This window comes from Motacilla alba, chromosome 7 (assembly GCF_015832195.1).
Source record: "Motacilla alba alba isolate MOTALB_02 chromosome 7, Motacilla_alba_V1.0_pri, whole genome shotgun sequence".
Taxonomy (NCBI): domain Eukaryota; kingdom Metazoa; phylum Chordata; class Aves; order Passeriformes; family Motacillidae; genus Motacilla; species Motacilla alba.
Window position 1 is genome coordinate 12,269,024 of NC_052022.1, and position 18,837 is coordinate 12,287,860.

The 18,837-nt window shown below is 38.7% G+C and overlaps 1 protein-coding gene across 1 annotated transcript in view; it reads right to left on the bottom strand.

The window, feature by feature from the left end:
• Positions 1-6,926, bottom strand: part of RALB (RAS like proto-oncogene B) — a 47,663-nt gene extending 40,737 nt beyond the window's left edge. The window contains exon 1 of the mRNA XM_038142523.1: positions 6,806-6,926. The gene's annotated coding sequence lies outside the window, so the exon portion shown is untranslated. The remainder of the gene's footprint in view (positions 1-6,805) is intronic.
• Positions 6,927-18,837: the final 11,911 nt, after the last annotated feature.

An 18,837-nucleotide genomic window follows, 5' to 3' on the forward strand; every position in this document is an offset into this window, starting at 1 on the left:
TTATGAAGGAAACAGTTATGTCACAGTGCTGAGGTGGGAAAAGTACTGTTTATGATTCTGATTGATACTGTGTTGCTGCAGCATAGTTTTAGTAAGAATAATGCTGCATCATAAATGTTTATTTCAGCTGGAATATACCTTGTTTGTTAGACTACAGGAGTAGGAGGAATTTCCAACATTCAAGCTCATAAGATGCCTTTTAAGTGAAAACAGAGACTTGGCTGACTGAGACTAAGACGAAGGACTGAAGAAGTTTGGCATTTAGATCACAGTAGTGGCAAAACCAGATGACAAAGCAGAACTTTAAAAAGCCTCTCAGATGGAAAGATTTAGGATGGAAAGGAAGTGAGAGGAATGCAGGGTGTCTCTTATTAAGGGGAGGAGATAGCAAACAATGATGCTATTGTGGCAGCAGAGCTGATGAAGGTCAGAGACAATAAGCTCTGATTTGCATTCTTTCAAAACACTCACACAAAGTTGGTGATTTTTTACTGTAAGATTAGGGACATTGTGGCCAGGGAGTTTCCTGTGCTTGTATGATTGTAATCTACAATGCTTTAGTTTTTCAAGCAAAAAACAGTGTCTTCAGAGCAATTTCATGCAAAGGATATCTGCTTCGCATTAGACCTTCTGAAGAATTAGCTATAAACCTTAAGATCTGCACTTTACAGGAAGCTCTGGGAAGGGTCAGTCCAAGCTCTGGTATCTGGAAAAGTCACTGGAGGACATGGAACAAGCAATGAGGCTGTCAGGTCTAACTCCATCCAAGAGATACTAAACAGAATATTTTCACTTTAAATACATGCTTTTGTAACCACCTATTGAAGAACTGTCCCAGACACAAGAGACAAGTGTCCCAAGGGCATGGGATCATAGCTGGATCTCGTGAAATTAATGAGGGATAGTCCTACAGGGGGATCCATGTTAAATTTCTTTTACAGAAATTGCTTATACATATCTATCTCCTAGGAAACAGTATTTATCTACATTAGCCTTCTTTATCTAGTACTAGATACATAGAATATGCCTAGGTTCATTGCAGTTTAGAGTTCCCTTCTTTAGTATTCCTACAGCTTGCCAGAATGTCTGCTTCTGCAGAAACAAAGGTTAATTAAACACATCCGCCCATTAGATCAAGGAGTGAACATTATTACAATCTGGCCCCGAGCTACCTTCTTCAGCTGTCAGCACTGAAAGACACTTGGAACTACAAATTAGTCCTCAAGCAAAACTAGTTTCAGCAGAAACCACCTGTTTTATTGAACAGAGAAGGTCTTCCCCATATTTACCGTTTCAGCTTGTACTTGTCTCGCTGTTTCTAGTTCCAGCAAGAAATATTCTAGGGGTATTTTGCAAGTTGTGTAATCCAAGGTTCTTGGACCTTTATGATGCCATGTTAACACATAATAAGGAATGTTATAAAATATGGCATTAGCAATGCAGACAAGAAAGATTTTTTCTAATTAATAGTGTTTAAGGTAACTCATATTGGATTTTTTTTTAACTTTTATTGCTTAGCTTTGCCCCTTTCACTGTGCTTTGGCCAGTGGAAGAGCTTGGGAAATAAACTGGCCAACTCCCTCGTTATGCATTTCTTTTCACTTTCTTTTCCCTTTCATTTTCTGGCTCTTATGTATAAGCACCACATTACCACAAATGCTTTCTCAATTCTGTGAATCAAATCTAAAGAATAACACATTAACTATATGAACTCTTCAGAGCAGCACTGTGGCTGTACCTCAGTTTCCCTCTTGCCATCATGGGGAAGGAGGTCTGGCAGCAGATACCTTTCACAAACATGTACTGTTACCATGCCTATAATCCCCACTACTTGAAGAACTGACATTCTTAAAATGTTTTCTTTCTGTGCTGAATCAACAGAACAGGGCTGCAACAGACCTGCCAGGGAGCAGTGACCAATAATCCAATTACTTAAGGTAGGCAGGACACAGTGAGGTCTTCTCTGAAAGTAGGACCTTAAATAATGTTAATTATGTAAAAAAGCAGAGTATCTACTTAATCAGAAGCTGGCTTGTATCTATTCTCTTCAATAATAGATGAAGCAAGTATAACTCTCTGCATCCAAATTCAAGGCCCTTATTTTGTCAGAACTCCTCTCAAATGTGATAATGTATTATGCATCCCCCATTCTCATTCAGATTATCCACAAGTAATTTCTTCTCTTCTCAAGCTGACTCATTCTTCATACTTATTAGCTGAATTGTTAATGAAAATGAATCTGTACCCATGAACTGAATGTTCATGTATTTAATTTCTACTGGTTTGGCTAGTTTTAGTCAGACACACAGAGCAGATTCTTTTCCCTATTCCCAATCAGGAAGAGAACACCTGGGCATTTTATTTTGAACCCTGTTTTTTTAAAAATATTGTCTAATGTTTGATTAAAGTTTTCAACTTCTCAAACTATTGCCATTTGACTTAACAGATTAATAATAGGAACTACAGATAAAAGGAGACATAAATGAAGAGCTACCAAAAAAAAAATCAGTTACTTGCGTTGCTTTCTTGGGTTTGTTTTCAAAGTCTATACAAGTCACAAAACTGTCTTTGCCCAATTTGTACTGAACAACTCCTGCCTGCTTTTCAAAAACCCTGTGAAAGGCAGCATCTCTGCCCCTGATAGTGGTACACAGACACAGCACTATCTTGCAAACTGCTCATCACTTGGCTTCAGGATATTTGCTGAAGTCTGAGTAAAACCTCTTACTCTCTAGCAAAAACCGAAAGCAAAGTTGGAGTGGTACTCTGATGGGTCTTGGACAGCTGGTCACTGATTACACAGCCCAAGTGACAAAGTGCAAAATATGCTCATAGTTAACATTTTAAGAAGAAGATAAAGCCCAAAGGAAAACTACATGGTAAAGTAGAAGTATCAACCCCAAAGAGGAAGCAGAATGTCCTTCTTGGAACATCTTTCCTTGGCATCTTACCTGAAACATTCTCTCTAGCCTGTAATTCAGTAGGCAAGATGTAACAATCTTTACAAGTACAACACATTAAATTACTTTTAGAGTTGTTTCTATAAATATAGCATGCCAATGCTTACTGACTGATTCTGCCACCTAGTTTTATTTGCATTCAGCAATGAAGCAGTTGAATTTTTAAGGTATTTTGTTGTTAAATTTTAATTAAGTTGTAAGGCTGCCTACATCACAATGTAAAATGTAAATTCATTACATATGGCAAAAGTCTTTACAAAAATCTTGGAGCTGACTGCAGCCTTTGCTGCTTGCCTCACCTACACTAAAAATATTGTATGATACAAAGTATTGTGTAAGGCTGTGTAACAGACAGCTATGTCTGTACTCAGGTTTAACAGGGAGCAAGCCACAGTAATATTATTCCCCCATTCCTCTTTCCTGAGCATCTTTAAGTCTTATGCCTATGTACATATTTTCTGGGCCATTTATTCTATCCTATGCTGAAGAACACTATTAAACAGGTAACACGGCAAGGATTGGAAAAATTTGTATATGTCCTATCAGCATAAACAAATCTGTAGACTGTGCTCAGGAAAGCTCTAAAGCTGCTAGAGCATTTCATTCGCCTGAACACGGGTACTGTTAATTTAAACAGGTCTGCAAGGATGGCATCTCTTTCTCTATCAGTTTATTCAGAGATGACCCAGCATGTAGTTCAGTACTGCACTTCTAAGCACATATTTCTTAACATGCTGTTGCTCTTTTGTGCTATAGGATGTATTTTCATTTAGTCATGACAGCATAACCAGCAGTCTATCTTTTGCTTTCTGTGGGCCAATAACATCAACGTGCTCCATTAATTAAAGCCATGGGTATTATTAAGTGGAACGGCCCCATACTCACAAGAATATGAAAAAAGTTATACTGACTGAAGGAGATTGCTCTGAGTTTTAAGGGCTAAGGGCATTTTTAAAGTGCATTGGTTTTTTTGTTGTTTTTTTTTTTTTTTGTGGATATCTGCTAGATTATATTTTTGAAGTTCAGGATCACGGTAAACAAAACATATTGAGCCGATAACCTGAAGCAATATTTGAAATAGAAAGACAAAAAGGTCCTAAGCAAGGAAAACTTTTGTAAATATTTCAGTATTGCTTAGATGATTAAAACATTAAACAAAATTTAGAACAATTATTTTAATAGACTAAGGGGTTCATTCAACTTTAGAGCTGAGTCTACTTTGATGATTAAAATACAGGGAAAAGAACCAGAAGACAAAGTCTATTTTCAGCATTAGCACTGACTCACTGTGTGATATTAAGCAAGTCACTTAATTTACTGCCTCACTCTGTCTCACCTGTAAAATGAAGGAGCCTGCCTCACAAGTGCTGTGTGGGATTACTTAATTAAACATTTGCTATGCACCTAACATTTCTTGAACGCAAGGTGCTGGAAATTTTATTTTTGAAGATGTATATAAACAGGGTACAAGAGCAGAATCAGAGTTTCTGTAAAGGAAGATATACATCTCTTTCATTTGATTAATTCTTTTCTTTGGATTTCTGAAGCATGACAAAACATAATTAACTACTGGACCTGTTGGTCAGAAACACAAGTGAGCTAATTGGTGAGATCAATATTGGCAGCAGCCTGGGTGCCGTGATCACACACTGGTGGAGTGCAGTCCCCAGGGATATCGCGGTTAGGTGAAGAGTAAAGTCAGGCCCCTGAATTCTAGTAAAAAAAAAAAATTCCTTATTTTCCATAGAGCAAGAACTCTCAATACGCAGGTGTAAGAAATCAGGAAAGGACATGTGGGACAGGGAGGAGATTTGAGATATTCAGCATGGCTTCATCTAGGGCAAGTGGCCAACCTAGTGGCCTGTCTACATCACATATTCGAGAATTCTAAAACTATGAGTCAAGCCCTTGAAATAAGTTTGTAAGTTGAAAAAAACATCATTGCCACAAACTAGATAGACCAAACTATAAGCAGGAATAAAAATATATCATTATTCTTCAGTAGATACAACACCAAACTCAACTGAAATGAAAAAACTCAAGTTTACATTTAATGGAAGTGAATGGCAGTGATTTAAATCCAGAAAAATGAAATAATGTTTTTCTAAAATAGAATTTTTACTGAACTCATGGCCACACAACTTTGTTGGAACCAAGTTCTCAGTGAATTCAAGAAACAAACATTTCTATGGAAACGAGAATATCCACTGCAACGTTCTATTAAATCAAAGAGTTACAAATTGTTCACGTTGCACGGTACAAGACAATTGTTAACAAGTAGACATGTAAAAGTACTAATTGGTAGGCATGTAAAAACATCACCTGTGAAGCACATTTGACAGCTGATCTCTCTGGACTGCAGCTGGATCAGGCCACTGTGGGAGGCAGAAGCCTGGAGGAGGTGTTCTAATGGTGATCTCTGGTACAGCAATCTCCATGCTAATGAGGCTGAGCAGCACACAGCACATCTTTAGCTTCCTGCTACTCTTACCATAGCCATGTTATGGAAAATGTCAGGTTTGTTCTATCATAAAACTAACTATATCAGCAATTCTTTAACCAAAGAGTTTTTATCTCACAGTGCACTTTAACAGACAACAAAAAGCAATGCTTTTTACTAACACTATGCTGTGACCCTATGAAGGAGCTGGTCAAAACCACAGTGAGCAAAGTGAAAACCCAAAGTAATGTCATCAATCACATATGCAGAGGTTACACATTTCCTGAATAGTTGCTCACATCACCAAGGACTTTTTTGAAGACAGTTATTGTTATCTTAAGCATTCACAGAAATATCACTGCTGCTTTCTGTTGGTTTCATCTAATCCTAGATCGAGGCCTTTATGTAAAGCATGGTCATAACTGCTTTACAACCTTGGAATGAAGTTAGTGCCTGGTATTCTACAAGGACAACAGACACAGGAAAATTCAGAGGCTCTATCCTTTTAAAAGCAACTTTCTAGGTTAACACAGAAGTTCTGCAAGTTCATTTGGTAGATATAAATACATGTCATTTATGTACTTTCATTGCAACAGTTTTTACACTGTGAAACATGGATCATATTACCTTACTCATATATGTATTAAATATTATAATAAATAATGATAATAAATTTATTCTTTATATATTTACCTAGTTTCTACTAATTATCACATCAGAGACATCTAGAAATAAACCTTAGGCCCTCCACCAATGGTAACAGAGCCTTTAGCTCTGCATTTGAGAGCTACAGACCAAGATGGAAAAATGCAGCAGTAACACCACCACAGGTTATAGTTATACTAAAAAGAGTCAATGACTCACTGTGAATGTGTACTCGACCTGCATGCTTTAGGGATGAGTGAAGATTACTGAAGACAACTATTTCTTTTATTCTTCTTTTATTTTGTTCATTACTAGCCAGTACTACTACATTCCTTATACGAAACCAGATTAAGAACAAACAAGAGGTGTTTGTCACCCAGCGTTGATACAGTACCATGTGCTTGGGCACAGCTACTTGTACATACATTTTAGCAGCCAGTTTTTTCCCTGTCTCTCTGTCCATCCACAGCAAATAGGTATGTTGCCTAGCACAATACATGTAGCTTTTCTACACCTAGCCCACACCTTTAATCCAATCCCTGCGCCCTGAGAGCCTCCCATTTTGCTGCTGTTCCTTTTCCCACCCCAGCTGGGCCAGGGAACTCCCTTCTCCACTTCAGTGTCAAATACTGACAAGCAAGTTTTCCTTTTACTTTTGTGCCCCAAACTATACATAAATGTAAACACACAGAGCAGTGATCATTCTCTGATGCAACTTTATAAGCTGGATAAATTGTTTGCTTTCTCAGCTGATACTCACTGTGCTTAAAGGATCCTTCGTCCTAGAGCAGCAGTTTCTTAAGGAGTATGAATTAGGCAGGCAGGAGGTGGCAGGAGCTCCGCTACAGTTTTACAGGCCAATCCTCATGATGACTGTAGCTGGATGACTCCTAGTGCCTCAGAAAGTTACAAGAAAAGGGAAGGGCTCAGGATATGATATCATGCACTCATTCTAAAAACAAGGAAACTGTTGTAGATAATTTTAAAAGTAACAGCTTAAAATCCTGAATGGCCAATAAGAGAAAATGATTTTTGTAAATTATCTGTCCTACCTTTTCCAGTGGAAAGTTCCAATAAATAAAAATTAAAAACCTATAAAACTATGTTTGCATCAGTAGTAGGACTAGCCTAAGAGACTTATTACAGCTGAGCCACCTCACAGCAATGCTTGCTGCTGCCTCTGTCAGAGCTCAAGCTTCAAGCTTGTTACCAGCTATGCTGAGGTAAATATACCCAGGCCCAACACAGCTGGGTCTGCAGCCACAGCTGGGTCTGTGTAAGCAACAGGGACCCACGTGTATCCACTCCTTGCCAGCATCCCGACTTGTTCATTGCCTTTCTCAGCAAAAGTAAAATCTTCTAAAGCATCTATGTGATTCAGGAATCCCATTAATATTTTCTAAAGCAATGTAAGCAAACAGGATTTTAAATCTTATAAAAAGTCCATGTGATTTTGTGCAGATTTGCCAGGTTAAGTTTTACTCCTTAGATCCTTTTCTAATTACAAGTCTGCTTCAGAAATCATTTGCAGGGATATATTACTATAAATATATTTACCAGGTCATTATCTACAGCTTTTAAAAAAGAAATTAATAAACATTTGAAGAAAAGCAGATGTCCTAAGTCAGTACAATTGTTCTTTACCTGGATTTAGCTTTTTCTGTTTTTACTTCAGATCCGAAGCAGCATTTGCATGCTTGGCAGCTTCTTTGTCTTTTCCAGCTTTATCAATTCGTCTACTAAGCCACTCATTTTTCTTTCAAGTTGTCAGGATAATTTTGATTCTATTATAATCTCATAAAACACACTCATAGGAAAATTTAGCCCAGATTTCAAGCAAGCAACATTTTAATGCTGTGTTAGGAATTGCTACATTCTCTGTTATGGTGGTCATTGTGCTTGCCTTTCAAATTTCTTCTTTTTGTATTAAAAATTTCCAGCGATTTTTGTTCATGCAACTCATCCCAGACTCAGCATTAAGGCTACCCATGAATGATACTATAGTTTATCATAATTTTCATGAATGTGTTGGTTTTTTGTTTAATGGCTGGGATTTGGAGGACCCTTATCATATTAAATCAGTTTAGGGATCAGGCATTTTATGTTTCAGTATTTGTTAGTACTCTTCTACTGAGCAGCACAACAGGGTGTTGCTCTTGCAGCTCTATTGTTAAAGAAGAAATATTTTGCTGCCAGATTTCTTGTTCTATTTGTACCTTTTGTTAGCGGACTTTCAATTTCAGGAACTTGTTCTATTTAAGAGGATAAGGGAAGAACAATACTTTATAATATATTATTTATTAAACAGATGCTGGTATTATCAATGCTTGTTTATCTGGTGGTGATGCATCTCCCAAATAAACCAGCAGCAGTAGTAAAATAAACCAGAGCACAGAACCATTTTCTTCATAAGGATTCTGGGGACTTTTTAACTATTTGTACTCTGGAATGAAGGATCTGAGGGGAATGAATTCTCAAATTGTTTATGAGTTGGAGGAGTGATTTAAGATCCCTAATACATTAATTTTTGTACAATTTGGGAAGTCCTTCTAAAAAAACTGTGATAGAGTTTACATGTATATTTTTGTTTCTCTGCTCTCACCTTGATTTTTACTAGTACTGTGAAACCTATAGAGGGGATCACCTGGATCTGAGATTTCCTAAAAGAGCAAAGACTTGTCACAGCTCTGGATTTGATTTGGACATTTCATGTATTCACACACTGGACTGCAAACCATACCTTTGAAGTGTTCATAAGACAAGAGAGCTGGAACTGCTGCTTGCCATGAAGGGGGCAGGGGCACTTCTGGTGCACTCCTACTCTTCTGCAGCCCCAAGGGGGTTAATCTCCAGTGAACATCTGGCTGCAGCACCTGGGTCACTGCTCAGCCCAAGCTCTGAGGAGGTGGGTACTGTCTCCATCATGCTCCTACTCTGAATCTGCAGCAAATAAAACAGATGGTGCCTTGGAATATTTCAGAGGAGAATATTCTGAAGACAACACACTCAGTTCTAACCAGGCTTTGAGGTCAAACACATGAAGTAAGCCTTGGTTAACCACAGACACGTTGGTGTTCATTCTCTTCTTGGTTCTCTGCAGATTTTAGCATCTCTCTGATTGCATCCTGAGTTACTGCAGTGTGAGCATGAAAAGCAGGATAACTGTGCACAGCTCTGTTTTGTTTTGTTGTATTCTTTTTGCTTCTTGCCAGAAAACCATATTTTTCTTAGATTCTTGTGTGTTCTCCTTCTTCCTCTTTTTCTTTGAGATTTAATTAGAATTATGAAATAATTTTGATTAAAAGGAATCACTGGAGATAATCTCATCCTTTACCTGCTAAAAACAGAGCTTCAAAGTTAGATCAGGTTGCTTAACACTTTGCCTGGTCCAGGTGTGAATATCTCCAAGGGTGGATATTCCAGTCTCCCTGGGCATCCTGTTTAAGGGTTTGACCACCCTCACTGTGAAGTCCATATGAACTGTAACTCATGTTCCTCTCTCATGTACATATATAAGGCTGGGAGGTTTCCTTATGCTAACATACAGCATCTGGTAGAAAACTTGGACAGGGAAGAAATTTCTGGCTTGGGAAAGAGGTGGAAGGGATTTATAGCATGAGGAAATGAGGAAAAGCCAAGATTTTACATTTTTAGTAGGAGAGACACTGATAAGAAGGAGTAAAAGGAATCATGGCAGGGAGAAAGAAATGCAAGGACTGCTTCACAGGTCAGGCAAGGTCGTGTGTGGGAGGAGAACTTGGATGATGACAAGGCAGGACCATAACTGAAGTGGTCACCACCCCCAGATTTGGGTACCTCTTACAACCCTAAATAAATCTTCAAGAGTGTGTCATAGCTAAAAATATCTTGCCAGTTCTGGCATGAAGTTGATTGCAGGAGCTTCCAGAGCATTTTGCTCTTTTGGCTCCCTGTGCAATTCCAGTTGGATAGTACACTTCACATTTAAAGCAGTTCTGATCTTTTGGTCTGCTGCTGTTCTGTTCCAGAGAAAGCTGCTTTTTGAAGAAAGAACTACATGTCCTGCAGCATGCAAACATAGGCAACACATAATATTTATACAGGGCACTGTTTATAGATAACTCCAGTTTCAATCACAGTTAATTCTCTTAAAGACTGCTGGACTAAAAAATGCTTTATAGATATATGCAGATATTCTTCTTCATAACAATACCAAGGAGTTCGAGAAGTGATGAGAAATTTAAGTAGTCAGCAATATGAGGTAGAAAGCATTTTCCAACAAAAAGGTAGAACAGAACACTGATAAAAAGGAGAACAGAAATTGAAGAAGAATTTTTTTTTTTTTTGCTGATTATTTAATTGTTCAGGAAAATACAGTGTGATTGTCAAAACTGCTCTCAGGTGTATAAAAGGAGTGCTAGCAGCAATTGCACTTTGCTATAGTAGAATAGTAGAATAGTAGAATGCACAGAAGAATACAGGTGTGTGAAAAGAGGGAGAAGATCTTTAAGAAGGGTGAGATGAGTTTGTGTTCATAAGAGCCGAAGCCTAGGTGATTTGTAATAGGAAATCACTTTTAGTGATTTAAACATGATAACTGATGATTCCTCCCAAGACTGTTGTGAAGCAGGGAAGGATTATGCCTTGTTTTGACAGATGGAGAAAAGGCTAAGTTCTTACCAGGAACTTTGCCAGCTCCTTTCAAAGTAGTTTCCAAGGAAGATCTTTCCCTTCTGAAATCTTGAAGCTGCACACATCTCTCGAAGCTTCTCTCTGTTACCATGGGAGAGCAGAGATGGTCATAGGTGTTGAAGGTACTGGCCTGGCCCTTTTGGAACTCTGACTGGATTCAATCCAAACAAAGAATAAGCAGAAACAACCTTTCCTATATGATGACTCACCCTGCCAGAGGAAGATTAGTCAATAGAAATTTGTGTGTGCCTGTATTAGTCAGAAAATATATACCTATGCCTGCACAGGGCCAGGGGCAAAGCACCAGGGCAGTGGGAGTGGAAGGCTGAGTGGAGCAGTCACAGCTTTTGTGCTGTTGGCACTCCAGCATCAACAGAAGTAAGAACAGAGGAATGCAAGCTGATTTCCAGCACTGTAACAGAGTTAACGTGAGAAGAATGTCAGGTACTGAGTCTCAGCTCTCCCATTTACTCTTTCTGCTCAAAATCTGTCCAAGGCATAATCCAACCTTTCCCCAAAACATGCTCTTTTCACCTCATCTGGGGTCAGTACAGGACTGTTAATTTTTCCTAGATTTTTTCACAAGGAAAATTATTCACTCTAAAACTCAGGTAACTCTAGGTTCATTTTGCACTGCCCTATTAATCAGTAAAGTGGAATTGTGGTAACCAGAGTCTCACAGTGGTAGAGGTAAGTAGAAATTTAAAAAGTTCACATTTAATTAATATTTGTTAAAAAGCCAGTCTGCTTCTTTTTCTTCATCCTGGTCATTGACCACACTTGCATCAGGATAGTTCATACATATAATCAGGTGTACCTTGGCTTTACCATTCTTTCCCAGAAGTTTCTGAAATAGAAAGAATTATTTGCCAGCTAAACAAACTCCAGCTCACATTTTCCTAATACTAGCCTGAATGTTGCCAGCAACATGCTATATCCATGTTCACATCCTAAATGTAGCCTTCACTAGAGATCCAAACAGAAACCTGTCAAAGCTCTCTTCATGGCAACTTCTCTCTACAATGAACTATTGTTGAGACAAATCTGGAGATAAATGGGATCTCAACAACATTGTGCCTCTTGGCTCAACTAAAACTTCAGGAGTTTAAAACCTGCAAATTCAATCACATAAATAAAGGCTGCTAATACCCAACTGTAAAGAAACATTTTCATTAATCTTAATGATTATAAGATCATTCTGCTGCCATATTCTCTCCACAACGCATTAATTGTAGGACATAAATAAAGTTCCTGTTTCCAGTGTATCTTGATGAAACAAAAACCATTAACTACCCTCAGCAACACCAGCCTGAACTACTGGATCCAGTTTCTCTGTTCCAAGCTCCTAACGCGAGCTGAGCAACTTAAAAATAACTGCTCCTATATCATTTAAATGGCACACACAGAGACTGAGAATCCCTCCCTGACCCCTAGCAGAGGGTCTTTGAAAGGGCTCCACATGGAACTGGGCTGGGAGAGCCATTTGCTTACTTATTCACGATTTCCTTAGCTTGACTACCAATGCCTACAAGCTTCTAGTTTAGTCTATTCAGAGGGGAAAAGGAAGACAAAATCCTCTTGGTTAGCAGAGGATTTTCTATATCATCACTCCTTACTCTTTTTAAAAAGTTCCCAAGTTACACATCTTTGCAAAATAACAAGTCATTCGTCTTTTCTCAGTCTACTCTCACTCCCATGGCTTCCAGGTTTTATCATCATTTCAGGTGAGACAGAATGCCTCCTGTTGCTCTCTGAAGATTATCTGTCTTAATATTTGGCAATGATTTGCTCTCATTTGCAGAGAAGCCTCCCTCTTTATATGTAAAAAAAGTCTTTAGTCATATGCCCCAGGCAAAATACTTCTTTAGTCATATGCCCCAGGCAAAATACTCCAGCTCTGTCTGCATCAATGGAATTTGGTTTTTTTGGGGGGTTAGGATGGGAACAAGACACATTCAGAGATTACACCCTTGACTACCTGACATTGGTCTTTCAGTTTTAGTTATTGCAGGTTGAGAGGTCAAACAGTGCCCTGGTCTGAGCATCATAATAGACTTCATCCATATTTTTAGTACAGACCAGAAAAAGACAGAATGGCAAACCTAGCACAAATGGGCTCACAATACAAAACCAGTGTATAATTCAATGCAGATATTTTTGCTTCTCTTAAGTGCACCTCATCTCTTGTAATAAAAGCTATTGGGATGACAAGCAGTTACAGGTTAGGATAAGAACAAAAGGGAAAGAGGAAAACATGACTCAGAGTGGGTTGCTTGTTAAAGAGACTCATTATTTAAATATTAAAATAGGAAACACACTGCAGAGAAAGAAAAACGTTCCATTTAACTGCTCTTCACATTCATTTCTTGTCATTGAAAGGTATCAGGTATCACCAAGTCTAATTAATCACATCCTGAATTCCCATGCATAAAATAAATTTGTTGATTTAGGGAATCAAAAAAATATTTAAGACTCTGTTGTGTGATTTGTTTCTGTTTCTTATCTACATATGCTGTATCTCAGCTTCTCCTAGTGCAAGAGGATGTTCTGTCCTCCTGAAATTAGGTACTGAACAAATTTAAGCTGCGTAAGTTTCAAAGCCAGCCCACCTTTTCAAAGAAGATAGAAACACAAAAATAAAATTCATCACAGATTATTTGACTGTTAGTTACAGGAATTACATATATTGAAACTACATTTCAACTACTGAGACAGTCTTCAGCTTAATTTTCACTGAACCGTCTTCTCAGCACAACAACGTACCTTTTGGGGCAGAACATCTTCCTTTGCCATGTTCTGTTGAGCCACTAGATGTCCCTCGTTCCTACCTAAAGCTCCAGGTGGGAGACAATCCATGAGGAAAAGTGGGACTAACGTGGAATTCAAGCATGCAGAAGCACGTTTGTGTTCACATCATGCAGGAGTTTTCTGTAACAGGTGCCGATGGTTTGAATCACACCACTGAGTGTGGTTCTGTAAGTCACAGCAGTTCCAGATATTGGTGCTCCAAGCAAACAACAGTAACTGTGTTCAGACAAATTACAAAATCAAGAATCATCAAGGTTGGAAAAAGCCTCCAAGATCATCAAGTGAAGCCTTCAAACAAGTATGGCCATGCCCACTAAACCACATCAAAAAGTGCTGTGGCTACCTGTTTTTTGAACACTTCCAGTGACTCCACCACTTCCCTGGCAAACTGCTCCAACTTAACAACTCATTCAGTGAAGAAATTCCTAATATTCAATCTGAGCCTTCCCTTTTGCACAAAAAGTGCATATATGGCAAATACAAAAATCATATGAGACCGAAGAAAGCAGATGAAGATAGCATTGAGGAAAAAGGACTAGAAACCCAGGCATCACAGAAACCTGCATCATTCCATTCCAAACTATACATTGACAATAGCATTTTTCATATACACGTTATTATTTTTTGCCATCCATGAAGTAAAATGGCAGTCTCTCATGGCAGTCAGACTAGATCTTATTTAATGGAACCATACATTTGTCTGTAGTTTAGTTGGGTTTTGGAGGACTATATCCTCATGTAGATTTAGATCACTCCAGTCTAGCTAGGGAATGGTCATGTCAGTATCAGACTGTGAATGCTGGGCAATGTAAGCCAGACATGACACAAATAACAGCGTTTGACTTACACTAGCAATGATGAAAGCAAAGTCAAACCCTGCTCTGGAGGAAACAAAATGTTTCACCATGTAAATAGTATCAGGAAGCTGCTTGCAACTACCCACTAGTTGTTCAACTCCCTTTTCCCTTCCTGCACACTATCTGCCTTTCACAAGTTTCCTGATCCCCCTCAGTTAATTTATACCATCAGCACTTTGCAAGACCCTGCCTCAGAAAGTGCTGCATCTCCAATTCTGTTTTGGAAACTCTTCCTCCGATTAGGATTCACTTCCTCAGTATTTTAAATTCACAAAGTGGAAGGGAAAGGTCACATCTAAGGAAAAAAAAAAGAAGAAACCCTTCCTCTGGATTAGTTTTGCTTTTTAAGTAACGTGAGTGATGCCAAATTATATCCATATAAGAAACAGGACTCCAATGGCCTGTCGGGTTTTTTTGTCAACAAAATGTTCATGACAGAAGGTCACATCATGTCCTTATACAGTTGTTTTCAAAACAGGGGCGCTGTCATTTTTCAGTAAGGATACCATACAAAAGGTTCTGCCAACTCAGTGTACTTGTAACCTAATTTTAATGCCACTGACTGAATGATATAGATTTTCATTGCTAATTAAATATCAGATCATGGTGCACAATCTCAATGTTATTCATGCCTTTAATGCCTGATTATTAGAGGGGGAGCATAAGCAGCTAAATGCCTTTATGAGTCTTTATCCTATTCTTAAAAGATGAAGGGAAAAAAATATGCAGTTCTCAACAATGTATTTGTTTGTCCAAGACATTGTCAAAGCACAGAGACCTGGGAATGTAAGAACTTAAACCTACACAATATGCTTTTGGTCTTCTCTACAGGAGGCCTTTGAACTCTTCTTCTGATTCTCCCTCCCAGCTGTTCTCAGATTGACTCCACTGGAGTGAGTGATGGTGGAAAAGATGGTTATATACAACCATTGCTGGCCCTCCAATTGCTGCATCCAGTCTGGAGCTGTTCAGATCAGAGTTAACAACAGTTGCAACCAATATATTGTGTACTGGTGACCAGCTTCCACCAGGCCATCTATCAGCAATACCAGAGAGGGTCAGATCCAGAGCCCAGTGACCATCAATGTGAAGTGTTGTTTAGTTTTCAGTGGGATTTGTACCAGATTGTTATTTCCACTGATGAAAGATAAACTATTTGGGGGCTAATAAATCTTACAGCTCCACATAATCCCTGGTGTTCACTGCAATGCTTAATAACTCTGCTCTCACCAGTTATCTAACTCAGTCTGAAGCTAAATGGATTTTTTTCCACAGGCCAATACACACATTACACAGAATCTCCTTTCCCCTCCTGCTTACTCATGCTGTTGCCCATCTTTTTAATAGGAAACTGAGAACTAAGAAATGGAGAGAACAGAATGACCTATTGAACCAATTTTGCTCCACAGCAGAGCTGACAGGAAAACGGCTGCCTCAGCTCAGGGTTCCAGGAATGGAAAAACAGATGTTTCTTAACTGCATTTAACAGATGCTATTCCAGCTTGGAACAACATTTTAAAATGCAGATTTCAAGTGTTTATGTATTTCCAAAGTATTCAAAGAATGGGAAAGCAGAAATTTCTTGCGAAGTCTTCAAGTACATGCCCTTTATTCTTTATTTTCCCCAAACTAACTTCTCCAGTTTAGCATTCCTGTGGCTGATACATGCACCTAAATATGCATTGGTGCCTACAAGCCTTAGATAATCAGATCAGGTAGATTAACACTGCCACAAAACATGCATGTGACCTTGGGCAAATCCCTTTATTTCCCTGGATCTCCACTTATGCTACCTAGAGCTTGTAACTTTTCTTTAAGAGCATCTCTCTCAACTACCAATATCTACAACAGCTAAAACACAGAAACCACAAACAAGAACACAGCCCTAGCGAATTGCCACAAAATAGATTTTAAAAATTACATTAACTATCAGCTATTCAGTGAATGGCAAGGGTATATACACCAAACTGGGTGAGACACAGGCTCTTTATAGGGGATTTGCAGACTATGCTGTCAACTGCGAATGCTCTAAGTCCCAGCATCAGGTGTAAAGACAGAAGGGCAGAAATGTGAGAAGACAATAGTTTACAGCCTATTCTCTGAGTATATTCAAGTTGCTGTGTTATTCAGCCATTACAATCAATTCTTAATTTAGAATTAAAAACCAGGGAGGGAAGGAAAGGTGTGCTGAAACATTCTTACCCTGAGCCTGACAGGTTTGCCTCTGAGTACGTTTAGCCCATTGAAGGAATTCTTCTGTCAAGCATCACAGAATTTGTGGGTTATTATTCTCATACTACAAATAGAGAACAGAAGTGACAGCAAGGAATAACCAAAAATATAAAGATCTCAAGTCCATGGAACTGTGCATTTCCCAAGAATAAGCTTTAGCCCATATTTACACAGTTTCCTTCTTCCAGTTATGCCAAGTAAATCACAAGATCTGGCTGTGATAAAACTCTGAGCACTTCCTTCCCTGGCTGAAACCAGAGATATGCTACCAGCCCCAAAATAGAAAACACCTCAGCTTAAATTGGTTACCAGCTCTCGTGATAGTTTTGGTGCAAGTGAAGGTAGAGAAGATGACTTTACTGAAGGAGTTCTTGAACTTGTCAGATATTCCTAACGTTTAGAGTACTGTGCAGTCTGGGGTTGGGGAACTGAAGCTCTTATTGGGAAAGAGGTGTCACCATCATTACCAACAGAAAAGGAGCAGAAGCACAAATTTAGGGAAGATATTTCCCTGATGTTCAAATGTACTTGCAGTAATTTCCTGGTGCTCTCCCACACACCCCATTGATACACAACAAGTATAAAGAACATGAAACCAAATAGGTTATCTTTACTAAAGAGTTATTGTAAATAGGCTTCTATTCCACTAGACAGCTGAAAAAATCAACACTTTTTAATAATGCAGATTTAGTCCAAACTTGATTCCTTTTCAAAAAACCTAAATACTTTTTGAAAAAAATGTTGACTTTTACAGAATGATTATTCTATGTGAAAAAATGAGCCATTATTCAAATATTCCTAAATAAAAACATAATATTTGGGATTAGAAATTATTGAAGCACTCTCCAAACATTCTAAATACATAGACTGAAAACCTTATAACAAAGCCTTCAAATGCTGACTTCCAGAACTAAGATAACTTTTTTTTTTTTTTTTTTTTAAGACAGCCATAGTAGAAATTTCTTGTACCTTTAAAGAATACTGGGTATAATACAGCAGTCTTCAGGGTAAAGCCACTGGCTTGTAACAAGACATTAAAGGTTGGTGATTAGAATTTAGTGTAGATTGTAACAGCACAGAAGAACTGATGCTGGGTGCTCTTGGTCTTTCATGGCCAGTGCCTCTACTCTTGCCCTTTGGATTTATGTCTCATAAATTGTTCAAAACTTTATCAATTGAATTAACAGTCAAAATATCACTTTTCACCATCTGGTTCATATTCTTGTCCCAGCTATGCTGGTGCAACTCTAAATTACACGAAATGCCTTACATGGAGTCACTCTATGATGGTATTTGGAAGAAGTGGAAGCCTTTAAAAAACGTCAATGCTTGCAGCCAAATAAAATCACAGGTGGTTACAGCCTCTGTGGCACAAGATTGCCATCCAGTGGTAATTCCCAAACCTGTATTCACTGAAGGCATTCCCGGAGAGTTGACCAGCAGCCAGTGCTGCTTGTATCTCCCAACCTGTTAGCTGCAAATTCAAACTCCTGAGTAGGTATTGCTAGGCTGAGAGGAGCATTTCTGTTAAAAATTGGTAACTTATCTCTTTTTTTAAAAAAATCAGCTTTCCATATTGAAATAGTTTAGACAATGAATGTAGATTTTTGCTTCCTTAAGAGCAGGAACATGCTGAAGGGGAAGGCCCCTGGCACAGCTACATTCAGAAGTACTACCACCACCCTCTCAGCTACTTTTCAGCCCCATCTGCTGGCATGGCATTAGTCAGATCTGAGAGGAACACATCAGTGCTCATTTAAGCATCCTTGTACAGAGCTTCATCACCTGCTCTGGAGTGCCCTGTGCAGGGGATGGAGGTGAGACTGTGAGTGATCAAGCTTTGAAGCTGGTTTCATGTGAACACTTACCTAGACATCAATATGGCTACTGGTATCTCTGATCTGCAAAGAGCAGGCCCTGAACTCAGACCTTCCACTTCCTGGATAAATGCTCTACCTGCTCTATGGGATCACAGAAATGTCTTTTATAGGGAACAGGTACAGCTCCAGTTGTCAAGACTCGGTCTGACTGGCATCCTTTAGGGAGGTTTGAGGATTACCTCTTGAACTGAGCCTCTCTGGGGAACTGAATGAAGCAACACAAAGCTTTTAGTTCCTGATTGAGCTGAGATATGAAAGAGTGCCAAGCTGCTCAGCCCTGATGAACTGGTGCAGATCTAGGCACACAGAGAGGTTCCACACAGCAGAATATAGCTTCTGTATAA